The sequence below is a fragment of the Gallus gallus genome, chromosome 1 (assembly GCF_016699485.2).
Source record: "Gallus gallus isolate bGalGal1 chromosome 1, bGalGal1.mat.broiler.GRCg7b, whole genome shotgun sequence".
NCBI lineage: Eukaryota > Metazoa > Chordata > Aves > Galliformes > Phasianidae > Gallus > Gallus gallus.
Window position 1 is genome coordinate 176,959,863 of NC_052532.1, and position 18,205 is coordinate 176,978,067.

Sequence of the window (18,205 nt, forward strand, 5' to 3'; positions counted from 1 at the left end):
ACTCTGGCAGCTTGTGACCTCTGCCCTGGGCAGGCTGTTCCATGCCCACCGCCCTCTGGCGCAGACCCTTTCCCTCACCCCCAGCCGCCCCTCCCCTGACGCAGCTCCATGCCGTTCCCTCGGGCCCTGTCGCTGTCACAGACAGCAGAGCTCAGCGCTGCCCCTCCGCTCCCTGTGAGGAGCTGCAGCCGCCATCAGGCCTCCCCTCAGCCTGCTCTGCTCCGGGCTGAGCACACCAGGGGCCTCAGCCGCTCCTCACACACCTCACCCTGCAGACCATTCCCCATCTTTGTTGCCCTCCTTGGATGCTCTCCAATAGCATCCATCGTTCCCTGTTTCTCTCTGGATGGGATGTGCCTGAACTGGGAGCACAAACTGTTATCATCTCTGTGTGTGAAGACTTAACGGCACAACACCCAAGTCCTTTGTATGTGATCGTGCTTGCCATGACTAATGGCTATGGATTACAGTGGTGGCCCTATAGATAACACCCTGCTTCTCTCTGCACGTTTAGCCATCTCTGATGCTGTTGGTTACCCATAGCTCCCACCAATTTGGAGAGGTTTTCTGGGTAGGCCGTGCTCTAGAAGTGTAATGGAAGCAGGATTTGATTACACCCTTCATTTGACAACTGTTTTTTTCCACCTTGTCTCTTGGTTTGTGAGAGTCAGAAACCATACACTTTGCTTTAATATCCTCTAATTAATGCGTACTCTCTATCCACTATCAGCACACCTGACATCTCTTCTTCATGTAGTGTCTAAACATGATGCCTGTTTTTCATGTCAGCAACTGAATTTCTCATTCACGTCATGTATAAACCTATGCAGGTTGGATCCTCAGTGCTTTCCTGAGCAGCTTAGTCTATTCTCTGTCCTTTCTTAATATCCTTAATCTCTGCTTCTGGCAAATAAGATACTGACCTACTTTATTTTTCTGCCTTTGGAAAGAAAAACAAAGTGCACGTGGTAGAGCAGCAGCTGCTGCTGTTTCCTGATGGCAATAAAGAGGCAGACTGTCCTGGTTTGGGGTTTTGTTAAAGCCACTCCTGCTTTTACATCCCCCTCTCCCCACCGTGTGTCCAAATGCTCACTGCGCATCCCTCTGCTGCCACTGCATATGTGCCGTTACATAGGTCTGGATTAAACAGAGGAGAACACCACGAAATGCAATGGCCAGTGGAGGAGGATGGGTTAACTATGGGACAGAGGACTCAGGGGCTGCAGTTCCCTGTGGCGGTGCTCCCTGCTGCGGAAATAACTCATTCACACAAAACTGGAAACACCAATAGCTCCAGAGGCCACTGCTGTACAGCACACAGTTCCTCTCTGACCTTCACCTTAGCTGCCTCTTATCTGGAGTATCTGTGAGGAGCAGGGACCGTGGCATTGTGTTCTCTTTGCAAGAGAATGGCAGTGCTTGGTGGGGTGGGGAGGAAGTGGGGGTGTCTTTCCCATGGCTAATCTTCCCCCCCTTTCTGTAGTGGGTGACGGATGGCATCAGCACTGACTGCTCGCTGCTGCTTGCTCCATGGGCATCTTCCAGCAGCTCACAAGAGGACTGCCGTACAGAGATGAGAGCTAGGCACCAAAATAGAAAATCAATAGTATGCAAGCAGTCTCCTCCCACATACGCTTTTGAAAATCTCCCCCGCAACCTTTTACATCAACACTAACCAGATTTCACCTATAAATCTGCTGCAGTTAATCTCCCTGAGTACCTCCGCAGCTCCTGCCTCTCATCTCCAACTTAAGCTCCCTTATGGACAGATGTACATAAACAACTTTCCTCCCCCCCCACCTCAATCCTCCATTGCTCCAAACCAACCCATGGGACAGCTCTGGCAGGGCTGCCTCCACCCCACTTGTGCTCACTTGTGAATAGTTTGAAGTGGGACAGCGGAGCATTGCCCCTACCTGGCTTTCACAGAGCCCTTTGTGAGCAGCAGCCAGGCAGAGCTTGGGCCCCAGTTCAGGAGCTGCTGTGGGCACTGCTGCCTTCCCTGCACAGCGCTGGCACATGTCGGCACGGCTGCACAGCAGGGCTGGATGTTCCACCCTTGGCTGTCTTTAGCAATGTCTTCAAGTGATTGTTTGAGAGCTGCCTGCTGCCACATCAAAGCAGCAGCCCAGACAAAGCACATTCAGGCTGGGAGCTGGGGTGGAAAGAGGGAAATCTGCAGCAGAGCACTCATGCGGGGCGGTCTTTCTTGTGCTTCAATGAGAGTGAAGGGCATGTGGGAGACCTGCTGGCAGAAGGGAAATTTTATAGGTGTGATCCTGGCCAGACAGAAAAGCAGTCCCATCCTAGAATGCTGCTAGCTGCTGTTTCCTTCTTATTCTCCTTTTTTTCTCTTTTGATTGCCAAACTGTTTTAGCAAATACTGGTAGGAGGTGTTGGGAGGAATACTGAGACTAGAACCACAGCAAGAAGAGTTAATAGAAGAGCTGAAGCTAACTGTGTTGGCTCTTTCATGATGAGTAAGCTAAAAATCATCCAGAAAACTAATCTCCATTTCAGATCTTGTTTGAGAGATTAATTATGGAATATTGTAGACATAATTAAACACACAATCAAGGGCAAGTAGGCGCAGCCTTACACCAAATAACAGAAATGTATAAAACATGGTGCTGGAACAGGCTGTATTTCTGTACTTAGAAAGCAAGAAACACCTACAGTCTCCTGCATCTTTCATGTAGAATAAAACAGTAGTGGAAAGAGAAAAGCTCTCATTAGGTTACCTTATAAAATCTACAGTAAATAACAACTGGTGACCTTCTATAGCCACAACTGCCATGAGTTTAGTGGCTACAAAGAGTTTGCACGCTACTTATTCATAGGATCATAGAATGGCCCAGGTTGGAAGGGACCTCAAGGATCACCAAGCTTCAATTCCCCCGCCACAGGCAGGGCCACCAACCTCCACATTTAGTACTACACCAGGCTGCCCAGGGCCCCATCCAACCTGGCCTCGAACAGCTCCAGGGACGGGGCACTTGCACAGCACTATCAATCTACAGAGCCTAAGTGACCACAAAAAACACGAATTCAGCTTATTGCTAATCTGCTGAACAGTTAGAGAAACAGAAACCTGAGTACTGACGTGGTGCTCCTGTGTTCTCCCAGAAAATTAGCAAAAAGAAATTGAAATAGATCCATATAAAAATCAGGAGTCTTGACATTAGGTTGTTCTGTCCAGGTTTAAGGATTTAAGGAAGTCACCTGCTAAACATTCAAAACAAAACAGAAAAACCCAAACCAAACCAAAACAAAAAACCACTCCAGGGGATGTGAAATCATGGACTGAATTGAGAAAACTGCTTCCAGGCTGCTCTTGTCAGCAGGCAGCACTTGGGTTTGAGGTTGTGCTTTTCATGGAGCTCTTACGAGCTCCTTGCCAACTCTCCAAGTGTTTGTCAGTTAGCAAAACTGGCAGATTTCTATTGTTTAATTCTCTGATGATTTTGTCTGTCACAAACACATCAGTTTGGCCCTCTGCACTCTGTGGTTACTCAAATCACACGCGACTGCTGAATCAATTGTAGCCTCAGGCGTAGGACACACACATATCCATGCCTGTCTGTGCATACTACACACTGGCTATTTAATTTAAAGTGTTTTTGATGCCCTTTTCTGCTCCAGAGGGAAATGGGGATGGTCCTTAGCAGTGTGGGCATGGCAGTGCTCAGTTGTCCGTCGGTGCACATTCCGGAGCAGCCTTGCTTGCAGATCTCCTTGCTCCCAGTATTTGAGTTGCTCAGTGCACCGGTGGGATCTTCTCTGAACACAGCATTGCACTGTCACCATTTCAGCCTTTTCCTTGTCTTTCCAACACACCTGTTTAATGTCTTCACCTTTCTTCTGACCCGGCCATTAGTCACACTGTTGATACACACCGGTTTGTTCCCCGCTCTTCATCTGTTACTCCATCTCTGTTTCTCACTAATTTTCTTGCCTTGTTCTTTTTTTATAACTGATCCATGTGGGGCACTGTGTTTTATGCTGTGCTCCCAGAGGTGGCTCCCAAAAACACCTGTCCTTTCCTGTTTCTTTTTTTCTGCTCCAAAACAAGAAAGAAAGGTCCCGGCTACTCCTGAGGACAAGAATATGAAGTATCTGTTTGAAAGTAATGTTGAAGGTAATGCCTCATCCACAGGTGTGGGGAAAAAAAGGAGTGTACAAAACCAATGGTGTTACATTCAACCTTTGAAGAGCATCAAGGATAACTCTGATCTTACAGAGTGTGCCTTTCCCTCTGGGCATTTTTAAAGGACACAGCTGAGAAATGACCACAAGTAAGGGAGTGACCAGGAACAGAAATCTGATGAAGGGGTTTTACCAGGGGCTTCCTGTGGAGCTCAGCCACTTCCCACACCGCTCGATTCCTCTCTTGACTGTGTTGCCTTTTAACAGCAGGAGGAAACTGTGAGATAATAATCTGGAAGAACCAGAAGATCAGTGACAGGTGAGTTGAAGTAACTGACACTGGTGATGATGTGGTGGAAGCTCTGTCCCTGGAGACACCCAAGGTCAGGCTGGACAGGCTCCGAGCAACCTGATCTAGCTGTAGGTATCCCTATTCATTGCAGGGCAGTTGGAGTAGGTGACCTTGAAAGGCACCTTTCAATTCAAATGAATCATAGAATCATAGAATCGCTAAGGTTGGAAAAGACCCACAGGATCATCCAGTCCAACCATTCGCCCTTCACCAATGGTTCCCGCTAAACCATGTCCCTCAACACAACATCCAAACGCTCGTTGAACACCACCAGGCTCGGGGACTCCACCACCTCTCTGGGCAGCTCATTCCAGTGCCTGACCACCCTTTCAGAGAAGTAGTATTTCCTAACGTCCAGCCTGAATCTTCCCTGGTGCAGCTTGAAGCCATTCTCTCTAGTCCTAATCTGTGATACTATGATGTTTCTTCAGTCAGATATGGGAATACTGGACCACTGCTGGAATACGGCTTGTGGCAGGCCAGCTCTGGAGACCTTTGGGGCTCAAATAGTCTCATTTCATTCAAAGGTTTTTTTTTCAAGATTAATTCATTTATAAAGCAACTATCCTGTCCAGATGGGTTTGCCCTTCTCTGGAAAGGACAAAAAAGAAAGACATGAGTCCATTTTTCCTTCCTCTTATCCTCATGCAGCACTGGCTGCAGGTTCAGTGATTTGACATTTCCTTGCTTTTCAGCCACGTGTCAAAACCAGGCTGGGCTCAGAATCTTAGGCACTTCTCACCTGCCAAAGGAGCACCCAACCAGCAGCCTCCCCCAACCCAACTGGTGAGTGACACTACAGCCCCAGACAGCAAAAGTGACCTTCCCATGGGAGACTGAAGTCTGGGGTCCCCTGAGTCCCCTCAGAGATCTCTGAGCTTCAGCCTTTTCTCTAGTTTGTTCCTGTGCCACCACATCTCCTAGGGAAGATTTGCCCACTCGCTGGAGGGACAAAGTAACCCAAAGGGTGCTTTCCTCAGCTCCAACCATGGCTGCTTTTTGTTTAAATCTTCACTTCTTGCTCCTTCTTTTCTCTGCTTTTTCTTCTTCCATCTGTGCAGATTTCAAGGGGTCACGTTGGTGCTGAGCCTCCGGAGCCCGCAGAGCTCTCAGGAGTGACATGGGCTGAGGTGTGTCTCCCCAGGACCCTCTTCCACTTCTCCCACTGCTTTTCCAGTTTATCTCCAGAGGACAGCAAAGCCGATGTTATTGTGGTCCCACTTCCCATGCCTCCAATAGTCAAGTACCTTCCATATTTGCTTTCAGTATCAAAGTTCTGCTGAATGAGGCACCAGTGTTCCTAGTAAGACTGGCATAAGTGAATGCCCTGAATTTACACTCAGTCATTTTGAGGTGACCATTGACTGCTCTACTTCTGAAATGGGGAAGATGGTTACTGCAGTTACATTTCATGCTAAAATCTATGGCTTTGCTCAGCTTTCAAACAGACAGTGGAGAAAAGTGAAAAGGTGCTCTGCTAAATGTGAGAGGCGTCAGAGCTGTTTTTCCCCGGTGCAGAACTAAATCTCGTGTTGTTTGCTTTAAGTAAAATGAGTGGTTAAGATCTGCAAAAGTGGACATGTGGATGGAGGAGTGGGTCCTGCAGAGCTGTCAGAGGTGTGGGACGCATCAGCTACACGCACAGGACTCACTGCCTCGTCCCAGCTGAGATGACTCTTTCTGATCTGAGATTCAAGGCACTTTTCCCTACATTTATGAAAGCAAATGCCATCCACTTCTGCTTTGGAAATTGCAACTTCTGATACACTGCATTCTATGGGTCCGACAGAATGATGTGCAAAGGATTGCAGTGTCTCAGGGCAAAGGAAACTCAAGGAACGTGCTCAGAAATACGACTTTCACAAACACGGGAGCCACCACGTGTCCATCTGAATGGCCGGGGACTGGGCCAGAGCTAATGAGTTTTACAAACGTTTCTTTTAAATCCTGTTAAAAATTTATTGCTTAATAGGACAGTAATCCACACGTGCTGTAATGCTGGTTACTAATTAAATCAGGTTGAGTCTTAGAAACACAGATAAAGCAAGCAGGGATTAAACCCGTCTGGTAGTAATCATTTCTGTAGGAAATTCGCAGTTGAATTTTTACAGAAAAAAAAAAAACCTGTTCAGATGACTTAAGAGACAAGGAAATACCTATTCAAAAATCCCTGTTTACTATGGGGAGCTTGAATATTTCCAATAGTGATCTCATTGCGTACACTGAGGGAAAAAAGGTGTGATGCAAATGAGGTTAGTGCTCGCTGTTATTCAGTAATAAATCCATTATTCCACTTTGTTACTAACATAAGGTATCATCCCAGGGCAAAGCCCCAAAGCCTGAGGTGTATCCAACATGGCCCAGAAGTGCCTCGCCAGGAAGGATGCGTTTTGTGTTTCCCTCTATGCCATCCACAACTTTTCCCTTTGGAAATACTATGTCCCCTGGAAGTTCTTGATTCCCTTTGGACAGGGCTGGAGCTCTGAGATGAGAAGCATCCACTTCTACAGTTCTCATGAGATCTCCAGGAAAGGGAAATTTTATTCCATATCCACGCGGAGCTTCCAGCCTCACACTTCCACAGGAGCCTCCGCCCATGGGAATGGGAGCAGCAGGGAACCAGGATTTCGAGGAACCACACCATGAGTGGATCAGGGCTGGCCCAGGTGCACCCAGCTGCCCTCTCCAGCACTGCCACACCTAAGTGTGCTGCCTCTGCTCAGACCCATCTTTGCTTAAGCTTTGTGGGGCCTGACTGAGCTCCCGGTTACATCAGCTGGCATTTTTGTACGATGACTTTGATTTCTGGTGCTTTCATTTAGCAGCTCGTTAAGATGCTTCAATGCAAATGTAGGCACTCAAGTTATGGTTTATACATTGCCTGGATCTGTGCTTCTCATTTGAAAACGTGTTGATGCAAATCTTCACAAAGGGCAGCTTTCTGCATCTCTGGTACTGTCTTACATAATCAGGTCCCCAGGGTGTTACAGATGTCGTATAGAAATAGCTACCTTTTAAAGTCATGCCTTTGTAACGTAGCCCGATGGTGTGACTGCCCAGCTATGGCCAATAGCAGGAAACCCTCAGATAAGAGGAAACCCCCTCAGCAGAGATTGGTAGTGGCATTCTTCAAAGCCTTCTCTCCTCCAAATACACAGAGTGAAAAACATGTTACCAGTTTGAGATGGAGGAGGGGGGAAGTGTTTGGTTATTGCTTCCTGCCATTTGCTGAGGATCCTGTGTTGTTCTCATTAATTCTTATTAAATTTAAGAAAAACATGACAAACTGTGCACAGATACCTTATGAAAATGTGCAGAAACCTCTCAGGAATACTACATTCACATAACTACTAACAGGTCCGTGTATTTCCGTAGGGTAAATGGCTTTTCACTTTCGATGTTAAGAGAAAATGTTCCAGTTTCTTTTTCCTTCCTACTTAGAAGCAAATACTTTGCAATATTTTACTACAGTGGGACATCTGTAATGCTCATAAAACAAAAGAGGCTCTTCCAGTAAATCCCCTATCAATACTCAATTAATACTATCAATTAATAGGAAAGCATAATTCCCTTAAAATGCTTCACCATATTTGCAACCCAAAAGTAGAGTCAGGTACCGGAGTCACACCTCATTTACCCTGGCACGTGCTGCTGTGTTCTGCTCTACCTACGCATTCCTGTCACTGCCTAAGTGATATCTAAGTGCTTTCTGAGTGTTCAGTATAGGAGCTAATTGATGTGATTTTGTCCTTTTCTTACCTTTTCCCTTTTACTTGCGCAACGAAGTGTTTTGGTAGGGTTGGGCTTTTTCGGCTCACACAGAGCTATATATTTACATTGGAGAAACCTCAGGGCAGAGAGTCATGATGCTGCCTCCAGACCCTGTGAGAACCACCCGATGATCTCAGTGTGTCCCAGAGCGAGCATTGTCTCCCTCTCTTGCAAACTTCACCCTGTCCACAAGAAGTCCTGGTCTGCCAGAGGTGAGTTTCTGATCACTGCTCCCAGCCTGGAGACCATGACCTTGACTTGTCATCACTACCACCAACCAGCAGTGCTGGATGCCCACTGGCAGCCTCACATGCTGTGCCATCAGAACCAGACTCTCTGGTTTCTGAGGACGCTGCTCTGAGAGCTGAATTTGGGTCATCATATTTAGGTCTCCACATGCACCTTGCTGTCAGCTCGAGCCCTCCTGCCTCCTGAGATAGCATCACACCTCTGTGTTCAAAATCTTCCTAGAGAACGGAAGGAGCAAAGATTTAAGCCGATTCACAACAGCTTTAATTAAAACTCAATTAAACTCATTCAGATTTAAACATCCAGGAAACAGACACATGATCCTCACTTAATTACTGCAGTGCAGCCCAATGCCCTCTTCCACACGCCCACCAGTGCTGGTTTTCTGTGGGGTGGGCCATGGGGTGTGGGGTGTGGGGCTCTGCTAGGCTTCTGGAGACCCTCATCTCCCTGTCTCCTGCTCCACAGCCACCCTGCCCCATCCCCGCACAGCACGCCAGCAGCTGCTGAGCAGCAGGGCCACTGCTTCTGGAGCCGTGCTGCTGGGAGGGGGCTGCTGTCACAGTCACAGTGCCGAGTGGGGCCTAGCAGTGGCTGCAGCCATATGGCTGTTCCAGGGGCTTCCTGGCACAACAGGCAGCAAATCCTCTTAGTTCAGCTTCATCCCCCTCCATTGGTGCCGGCCTTGCCTGGCTTCCTGCTCCAGTCCCGGTGCTCACCATAAGCCCTGAGACTTTCCCAGCCAGGTGGTGGATGTGGCCCCAAGTACTCACAGCTTAAGGACAGGACACTGCGGTTGTGTCTGCTCTCTGCACAAGGTCTGTGGTAAGACAACTGTCATACACCTGCCCACATTGGTGCCATTAAGCCCTCTCATCCTCCAAATCCAATGGATGCATCCAAGTAAACTTGCCTGCTGCCCTTATATATCTCATGGAGGTGAAGCAGCCTAAGGGGACCCAAAGAGGCACCATCTGGAAGCAGGAACAGTGAAGTGCTCTAGGCACCGATTCTCCTCTTAGACACCTCAGTAAGGTGCCTGTGTTCTCCGCGGGCAGCCAGTAAGTACAAATCTACTTTCCTAAGGCTGTTCTGAGGACATTTCCTACACTTTAGAGAATCAGAAAAGCAGGAAATAAGGTGTTCTTGTGTGGAGTGGAGGTAGGTACATGGTCTCGTGTACCAGGAAGGATGTATTCACATGAACGAGAGCTTGGTGCAATGTATTCCATTCCTCAAAACCGAGGTAAAAAGAAACAAAAATCCCTGCTGATGCCTTGTCAATTTTGAAGCAGCACGATAAAAAAACATCTGCTGAAGCTAATGACTGCATTTGCATAGATTACACGTGACAATCCAACACACAACAGGGTGCCCTGCCATGTAGACAAGAAGGCACAAGGGCGGTTCACTTCTCTGGCAATTGCTTCCAGAAGTCAGATGCATTTCTGCAACAACAGCATCAGCTCACTTCCAGGAGGGCTTTGGCTAGCAGTGATGGAGAAAATTCCTCATTGCCTCCTGTTTTCCAGCTGAAAGGTGGAGGGATTTCCCCTGCTAAGTGTGGAGGAGAGATGGAGGGGTAAAATTGGCTTTCATGGTGGCATCCATAGAAAACCCTTCTGGAGTGGCAGGGGGAAGGAGCCCAGACTGGTGGGCTGTCACCTGTCCCCAGGGGCTCTGGGCTGGCTACAGCCCTGCAATGAGCCAGAGCCCAGAGAGGGAGGGCCATTACTGTCTGTGGGGCATTGTGGCTGGATGCCATGCTGGTTCCAGGCAAATAAAATCATTCCTTTGTGTTTCCAGCACAGTGTCCGCATTTATGGCGTTGCTTTGTTATTCCTGCAGTGTTGGCTATGGACAAACACAAGAGGACAATTTATATCCCGAGGCAAACTGGCTCTGATATGGCACTACCGCTTTTCGCTTTGCTTAATTGGGCTAACAGAAAAAGACAACAGCTGCAATGGTGGGAAGGAAAAATGCCTTTGCTTGTCCTTCTTGAGACAGCAGTCAGTCTAGCAAGGGTTTATCAATGGATTTGAGATGAATGTTAATGCTGAATAGAGCGTGGTGTCTGTTTACCCCCTTTCCTGTTTCACAGCTACAACTGCACTTCAGAAAATAAAATAGACAGTTATTTTTGAGGGAGAGTCCATTCAGAAGCATGTTTAAATAACAGCAGAATGGCAAAAGGAGAAGAATCTCAAAAAAAGTGTTTTAGAAATTCTGTGTGTTTACGTATGTATACATATGTGTGCATGAGCGTCATGAGGAAAGCAACTAAAAAGAGACACAGGCCGTGGGCACTTCTTTCTGAGAATAATCAGGTCATTTCCTCCAGCTTGTGTCTTCCAAGACTGCGGATCCGACACACTTCTTCCTTCTGGCCTCGTAATCCATGAGTGCAGGCAAAACTGCGACCACCTGTCAGCCTATTTTTGTGAAGTGCCGTGAAAAAACTCCTTGAAAAGGATGGGATGATCTTGACCAGCCTATCTGATACACACGACATCTTTTACAATAATGCATGGGTTTCACATTCAGTTTTGCTGGACACAGAGGATGATATAACTTGGCCAGGAGTCAAGTCAAGTCTCAGTCTGGAGAAGAGGAGGCTCAGGGCAGACCTTATTGCTCTCTATAGCTTCCTGAAGGGAGGTTGTAGTGAGCTGGGGGTCAGCCCCTTCTCCTGTGTAACTAGTGATAGGACTAGAGGGAATGGCTTCAAGCTGCACCAGGGAAGGTTCAGGCTGGACATTAGGAAATACTACTTCTCTCAAAGAGTGGTCAGGCACTGGAATGGGCTTCCCAGGGAGGTGGTGGAGTCACCGACTCTGGAGGTGTTCAAGGAATGTTTGGACGTTGTGTTGAGGGACATGGTTTGGCGAGAACCATTGGTGATGGGTGGATGGTTGGACTGGGTGGTCCTGTGGGTCTTTTCCAACCTTGGTGATTCTATGATTCTAAGAGAGGTGGGCCTGGGTGACACCAGGGAAACCTGTGCTGCTGTTTGCAGCTTGCTTGTTCTGTATCCTGGGTACCCCATCAGCCAACTCATAGAGCCTAAACCTATGGTTCCTACATGCACTGTGTGCAAATGATACCTCTCCAGAAATGTGCTTCATCCAAGCAAGAAGAGCGGGAGTGCAAACCCTGGTGATTATCCCCTCTTGGTGCGAATCTATTCTTAAACTGATCTGTGCTCTTTTGGTATTTTAGTAAAGCTGTCATAAATCAACACCCACTGCTCCATTTATCTTCATGACAAAAAAAAAAAAAAAGAAAAAAAAAAGGGAAAAAAAAACCAACAGAGAAGCTATCCTTTAGCTGACATTCAGTTAGAATTGATCGAGTGATCTGCTTTCAGAGCAACAGCTCTTGTCAAAAATAGCCCTTTGGAAAAACTCTGGTATTATTTGTATGGCGTGTGCCGTACAGTGCTCTTTAGTGAGAGCAGGGTGTCAGAGACCAGTATTAAAAAGAGATCAGTGGCAGTGCTGTGTGGGAGATGAATCATGTGCCCCTACAAGCTACCAGTCCCTGTGACTGTCTCAAGCTAACGAGCTCACCGATGTGTTTCGAGGCATCATATTTAGAAAGAGCACGGGGTGCTGGATTTCTTTAGAATCCCTCACTGCTCTGAGGGACCAATAAACCCAAAATCCAGGCTGCACCAAGCCTTCCCAGTGGTGCAGCACTGATCACAGTCTCTGTTCCTGCCAGCTCGCAACCATGGCAGTAGCTCCACTGGAGCAAGAAATGGTCACCAACAGCTGCACACGGAGCAGTGCATGTTTTCACCAGAGTTGGTGGGAAATGTTTTATTTCTGCGCAACATTTTCTCCAAATGGAAAAAAATGTTGGCTGAAAAATGTTGGCTGATATTTTTGGGAAAGGGAGGAAACAACTCTAAGTCCACAAATGCTGAAACATTTGGAGAGAGGCGGATCTGAGCAAACACAGGTGCTGCTGTCTGGATGTCAAACTTGGGCTCCCTTTGCGATCAGTAGAGACGGAGCTTTAGGATAAGATTTATCTCACTCAGCTGATGTATAAATAGGCCAAATAAATTTCACTCTAAGAATACCTATCTTTTTCCACATTAGAGAAAGGTGATTTAAGCTAGCAAGCTGCAGTGTAGCTGTTTATCCTGTAGCTGACTAAAGCATGGGAGATGAAACCCACTCTTCAGTCTGAAACAGATTGAAACCTGTGGTTCCGACGGGTTTGCAAGGCATAGCCAAGTTTTTAATAGCATCTTACATTCAGCTCTTTCAGATGCTACTGAGACGTACCCTAGTACAAATATAGAATGTGTGATGTCTTAAGTGAAGCCTATATAGTTGCTGTTCTGAGAGCTATTAGAGATGGTGAACCCAGACAGTGAATTCTGCCATCAGTTTTGGAAACTTGTCATGATATGATAATAAGCATGACTATTTCTCTCCTCCGTGATGGTCCAAGGCACAGTTTTACTTTCAAAGCTTTCTAGCAATTTCCTTGTTTCCCACATGCTCAGGTTTCTTCTCCCTGTTTCACTTTTGACCTCTGTGTCTTTTCACCCCACAGTGATGTGGGGGAAAAAAAGAAAATGAGTCAAAGCACTCCAGAAATCAATAACGTATCTATCAGTAATTATAATGAAATATAAGCAGCTGAATCTAGCAATAGTGTTGATGCTGGATTTGAGAAGTATTTCTTCTTATTTAAAAAAAAAAAAAGCAGAACAAATATGATCACATCTACGTAAGTATCATATTTAGTAAGGCTGAAGCTTGACTTAAGGGCCCCATTCTGACTTGTACATCCACTTACACTAACCAGGAGGATTTCTGTTGAAGTCAGTGGAAGGGCCTGTGACAAGACAAGTGTGAGAGTAAAGCCCAGGCACCCCAGTGAGTTTTTGAATGCTTACCTCTCAGTAAAAAATGTCCTTTCTCTCCTCCCCAGATGATTCCATCTGTTTGAAAAATACATTCATACCCAGCACACCCATCCTTCCCCTAATCTGTTTAGACTTTTGAGCTTTTAATTAATGGTAGTGGGCAGGACCTTGTCTCCTGTGGTACTATTGTCCGCCAGGTCTGCTGGGATTGCACAGCCAAGAGCCTGTTTTCATTAATTTTTGAAATAGAAAAGCTTAAGCAGCATGGTTAGGGACAGAAAATAGTGACTTCTGTATCTGAGATATTGTGGACACTATAAGAAGAAAATGAATGGCTGTATGTCCATGTAAAAACAAACAAACAAACAAACAAATGGGGGATTTGGGGATTTTGTTTTTAAACGTTTCTCTTTTCAGCCCATTAGGCCAAGGAAAATAAACTCTCCACAGTTCCAGTAATCACAGTGCAAGTAAATCTGGGATTGGGCCGGGTTAATTCTTAGAGGTTCTCTTTGCAGTGTTACAGTGGGATTAATCTAGAGTGGGCTTTTTTGGTTTGTTTTTGTTTCTGATGCAGTGGGCAAGGGCATTGCCATAATATTAATTAGAAATAAATCTGCCCCTTGGGGGGGCTACGTGCACTGCCTGCATTTTTAATGTGTTTGTACCTTTAAGACAAATGAAGCATATTTTTCCCCTCTCATTTTCTCAGTTCCTTCCTTATTTTCGTGTAATCCTTTTGTTTTGCATTAGGAAGAACAGTTGGATAACACAAAGAATGTGTGCATACAAACCACTTTTTTTCAGTATTAGCTGAACCAGAGAACACCAAATTCTTTTATTTGGGGTTAAACTTATGTTTTGTTTCATTTGGGGTGAGATACTGATTTCCTATTTTTCTCTTTAAAATAGCATAACATCAGCATTGACACAGAGATGTCGTTTCAACTGAAAAAGCAAAACAACAAAGACCAAAGTACAGTAATTTCCTTCTTTCTCATTTCAGACTTTTAGCTGATCTCAGAAAACCCATGACTGTTTTGCTCAACCTGAACATCCATTTAATGTTGAATTTATTTATTTTTCTGCTAAAATTGCACCCAGAAGGAACTCTGAGGCTGAGTGACAGCGGTAAAGGAAAACTGCTGTGGCCATAGGATTTCTTTCACATGTAAAGGTGTTGATGGCCTTGTTCCATTACTGGTGAGATCAAGAGGTATTTCTCCTAGTGAAGTCCTCACCAGCGTTCTCTGAGCTCATACACAGTCTTCCAGGCTCATGAAATGGGAATGTGGTGGCTGCTTTTCCTTACCTCCACTTTTATGTTAAAGAAGCACACAATCACTTATATTGATCTAGTAATCCAGCAGATAGTATCTCTTCCATTTTCTGATCCTGGAATGTACTGAAGTGCTCTTCTGTGCTGTATGTAGCACACCTGACCAAGACAAAAGAAGGAATGAAGTGTTTGCAACAACTTTTCAAGTAGTGGGCCTTCTTTCCCTATCAGCCTGCAATTGTTCTGCAGCTCCCTTCACTCCAGTTCTGGAGCTGGCATGAGAATTGCTTATGGCTTTTCAAAAGCCTGCTGACTTCCTCCCATCTCCAGTCTGGGTCTTAGAAGCAGGCACCGTGCTGGCTGGAGCCTTGCAATTCACTTTGTGCAATTTAGATTCGCTACTCATCATCAGGAGAACCTACCGGTTTTAAATGGTTGTAACTTTCAGTCCCATTAATTATACATGCACTGTAGTATATATATGAGGGTAGAGACACAGCTCGAGAGACTGCTAAACAAAATTAAAAAAATGTAAGCTAAAGAACTTCAGAAGGAAATGGGTAAACTCTGGCATAAATCTGAGCATATTATGAGCAACATGTTGAGAAGGTTGCTCTGTGGAGTCGCTGAAGTTGCTTAGAAATGAAGATGGAAGATAAAAATTCCTGCACCTGCAGGCTTGCAGACACCTCAGTCTTGTAACACAACTTTCTGTGCTCCCATTCAGCACGTGAGACACACCTCAACACACCACGAAGCTTGGGGGCTTCTGCCAAAACAAGGGAAAGGATGGCTTGAGAGCTCTCACTTCCATCACTAATTCAAACTGGGAGCACCTTGGGATTTTTATTCAGTATTCTGTGCAGTATTCTGTGCTGTATGCTGCAGGCTCCAGGGGAAATGAAGGAGCCTGTCTGGTGTAAACTCTGGAGAAAAACAGGGTGATGTTTCTGCTGCACTGACTGGTGAGTGCAGTTAGTGGTGTCCTGGTGGCTCCTGAATGCTGCAGGGAGCAAGGATAGGATAGTGTCTTAGTATCTTGGTCATAGCAGACGGCAGCCTCAGATGAAATGGAGCAAAGCAGTGGCTTCCTGAGGGTCTCAGCATAAGCCAGTGATGGAGCCAAGGCTGGGAGCTGGACCAGCAGTTTAGTAATCCCAGGCAAGAAGGCCAGAAAAGCTCCAGGCTATGTCCAGAGAATAAGGAAGAGCTCTCATCTTGAAGCCCACAGCTTCTATCAAAGTTTATATACCTGCAAATGCTGTGTGTTTTTTAAATGATCTTTTCTGAATTATTTTGCTACATAGTGTTACATGTCTGGTATATTCATTCTAGAGATCACAACCAATCCACTTTCTGAAACATTTCTTCCACAGATTCTCTTCTGGCATAGAATCTGTTGCTGTCGGCTGTGACATGCAGCCCAATGTGGGATCTTGCCAGCTGTGCTAGATGCCCCTTGGGATGAGGTGAGTCTTATATACATTTTGTGCAAGGTTCCTAGAGTATAAAATCAGGTAGAATAAAAGAGGCCAAAGGGGTGAAAATGTCCCTCGTTCCATTTCATTCAGGTCCCTGCTGTCCTGTTCCAGAAACCAACACAGCTTACCCTGGAAATGCATTGGTCCTGTACCCCTTTACAGTTTTGCAAAAATGACACCAGATGATTTGTTTCCAGGGGACTTCCTAGCCAAGAGCAGGGGGGACAAAAAGAGCAAGGAGACTCCACTCAAACTCTCTGTGAAGCTGCCATTATTTGTGAGGACTGGGATACAACTGATCATAGAATCATAGTCATAGAACCATAGAATGGCTTGGGTTGGAAGGGACCTCAAGGATCATTAAGTTCCAATTCCCCTAGATAAAGTACTAGACCATGCTGCCCAGGGCCCTGTCCAACCTGGCCTTGAAAACCTCCAGGGATGAGGCATCCACCAACCTCCATGGGCAACCTGTGCCAGCACCTCACCACTCTCTCAATAAAACTCCCCCTGATATCTAATCTAAATCTCCCTTTCTTTAGTTTAGAACCATTTCCTCTTGTCTGGAAGAGAACATTTTACCCCAACTCCCTTAATCTCACATCTCTCCCATGCCCAAACATCTCTAAGAGTAAGACTGAATTTGCATGAATATAACCACCTCTCAGCATTACTTGTCTTTGGTTAGAAGACAGTGAACGCTTTGGGGGAAGGGCATGTTAACCAAAGCATGTCATGAGTTCATGCTGAATTCATAGATGTCTTCATGTTAAAACAAAATATAAAATAAATAAATAAATAATAGGAAAGTTTAATTTGTCACTTTCAAAATCCAGTGCTTTGATTTTTCATTTTAAAATGAATATCCACTTCCAAAGGCACTTCAAGATTATTTAAAACACATATTAGAAAGTGGAAAAGGATTGAGAAGAAAAGTGTAGAAAAATTCAATTTGTCAAAACACTACTGAAATAGTAATTTCAGACTGACCCCAAGTCACTTTCTGCCATTAACACTTGGATTTTAAGTTGACTGAAAAAAAGTGAAAAGTCCACTCTTTCCCTCATGGCTGCAAATATTCACACACAAAAAGAAGAGGGCACAATAACTTGTCTGTTCCTGTACAGCTGTGAAGCATTAAGTCATCTGGCCTCATCCTTTTGTATCTCTCTATCCCACTCCTTTGGACTCACTGTTTGAAGAAGAATTGATATAATGTAAGGAACCGGTGAAATGTAGCAGAACACCAATACAAAAAGTGCAAAAAATCACTAAGTCCAGCTATTTGGCCAACTCTTATCTATTAACTGTTTTGTCCACTTTTATACAAGGTATGTGACCAGGTTTTGTTCTACCAATTTTTCAAAGGACATATGTGTATTTGCATCTGGAGAAGAATATTTGTTATTTTCTCTTTTTTATCAAGTTTCATCCATTTGACCAGAGAGCAGAAACATCCCAGGTGATGGGGCTTGACAGAGGCTTAAAGTGACCTCCTGCCTCCGAGGCTTCTCGGTGCCATGCAGACGTATGCAGCGTACACTGTGCAATGTAAGTCAACCCTGTTCCAGCCACAGTCTTGGCTTCTGTCTCATTTGTCCTTTCCTCTATCTCTTATAGAGGACAGGGGGGACATGTATGTTGAATTATGTGCTCATATTGCTCTTATTGAACATGCAGAGATTATGAATGCAAATGGAACTTTTAATAAATGAACAGAAGAAGGGCTAAAATCACTGGATAAATCATTCACAACCTGCTTGAGTGGGAAAGTGCAAAAAAATGTCCAATGATGTTAAAAGGAGAAAATACAGTTCATTCTTCCAAGCCATGAAGTCAGTGGCAAAACCTTTTACTAACTTCAAAGAGACCAGAACCTAGCCCCAAGCCAGAGGGTTGGCATGTAACTTCTCTTTAGTAGATCTCAGTTGTGTTTAGAACTGCTTAAAAGCCAAGAAGATTGTTTCTGTTATGAGGGGCCCAGACTAACTCTGTACAGTGGTCATTGGATGACCAGGTTATGTGGATTATACCAGCTC

At 45.4% G+C, this 18,205-nt stretch overlaps 1 long non-coding RNA gene across 1 annotated transcript in view; it reads left to right on the forward strand.

Moving 5' to 3' along the window:
- The first annotated feature begins 1,434 nt into the window (after positions 1-1,434).
- Positions 1,435-18,205, forward strand: part of LOC107052157 — a 38,941-nt gene continuing 22,170 nt past the window's right edge. The window contains exons 1-3 of the long non-coding RNA XR_005861707.2: positions 1,435-4,465; positions 16,062-16,154; positions 17,593-17,717. This is a non-coding gene — a long non-coding RNA (uncharacterized LOC107052157). The remainder of the gene's footprint in view (positions 4,466-16,061; positions 16,155-17,592; positions 17,718-18,205) is intronic.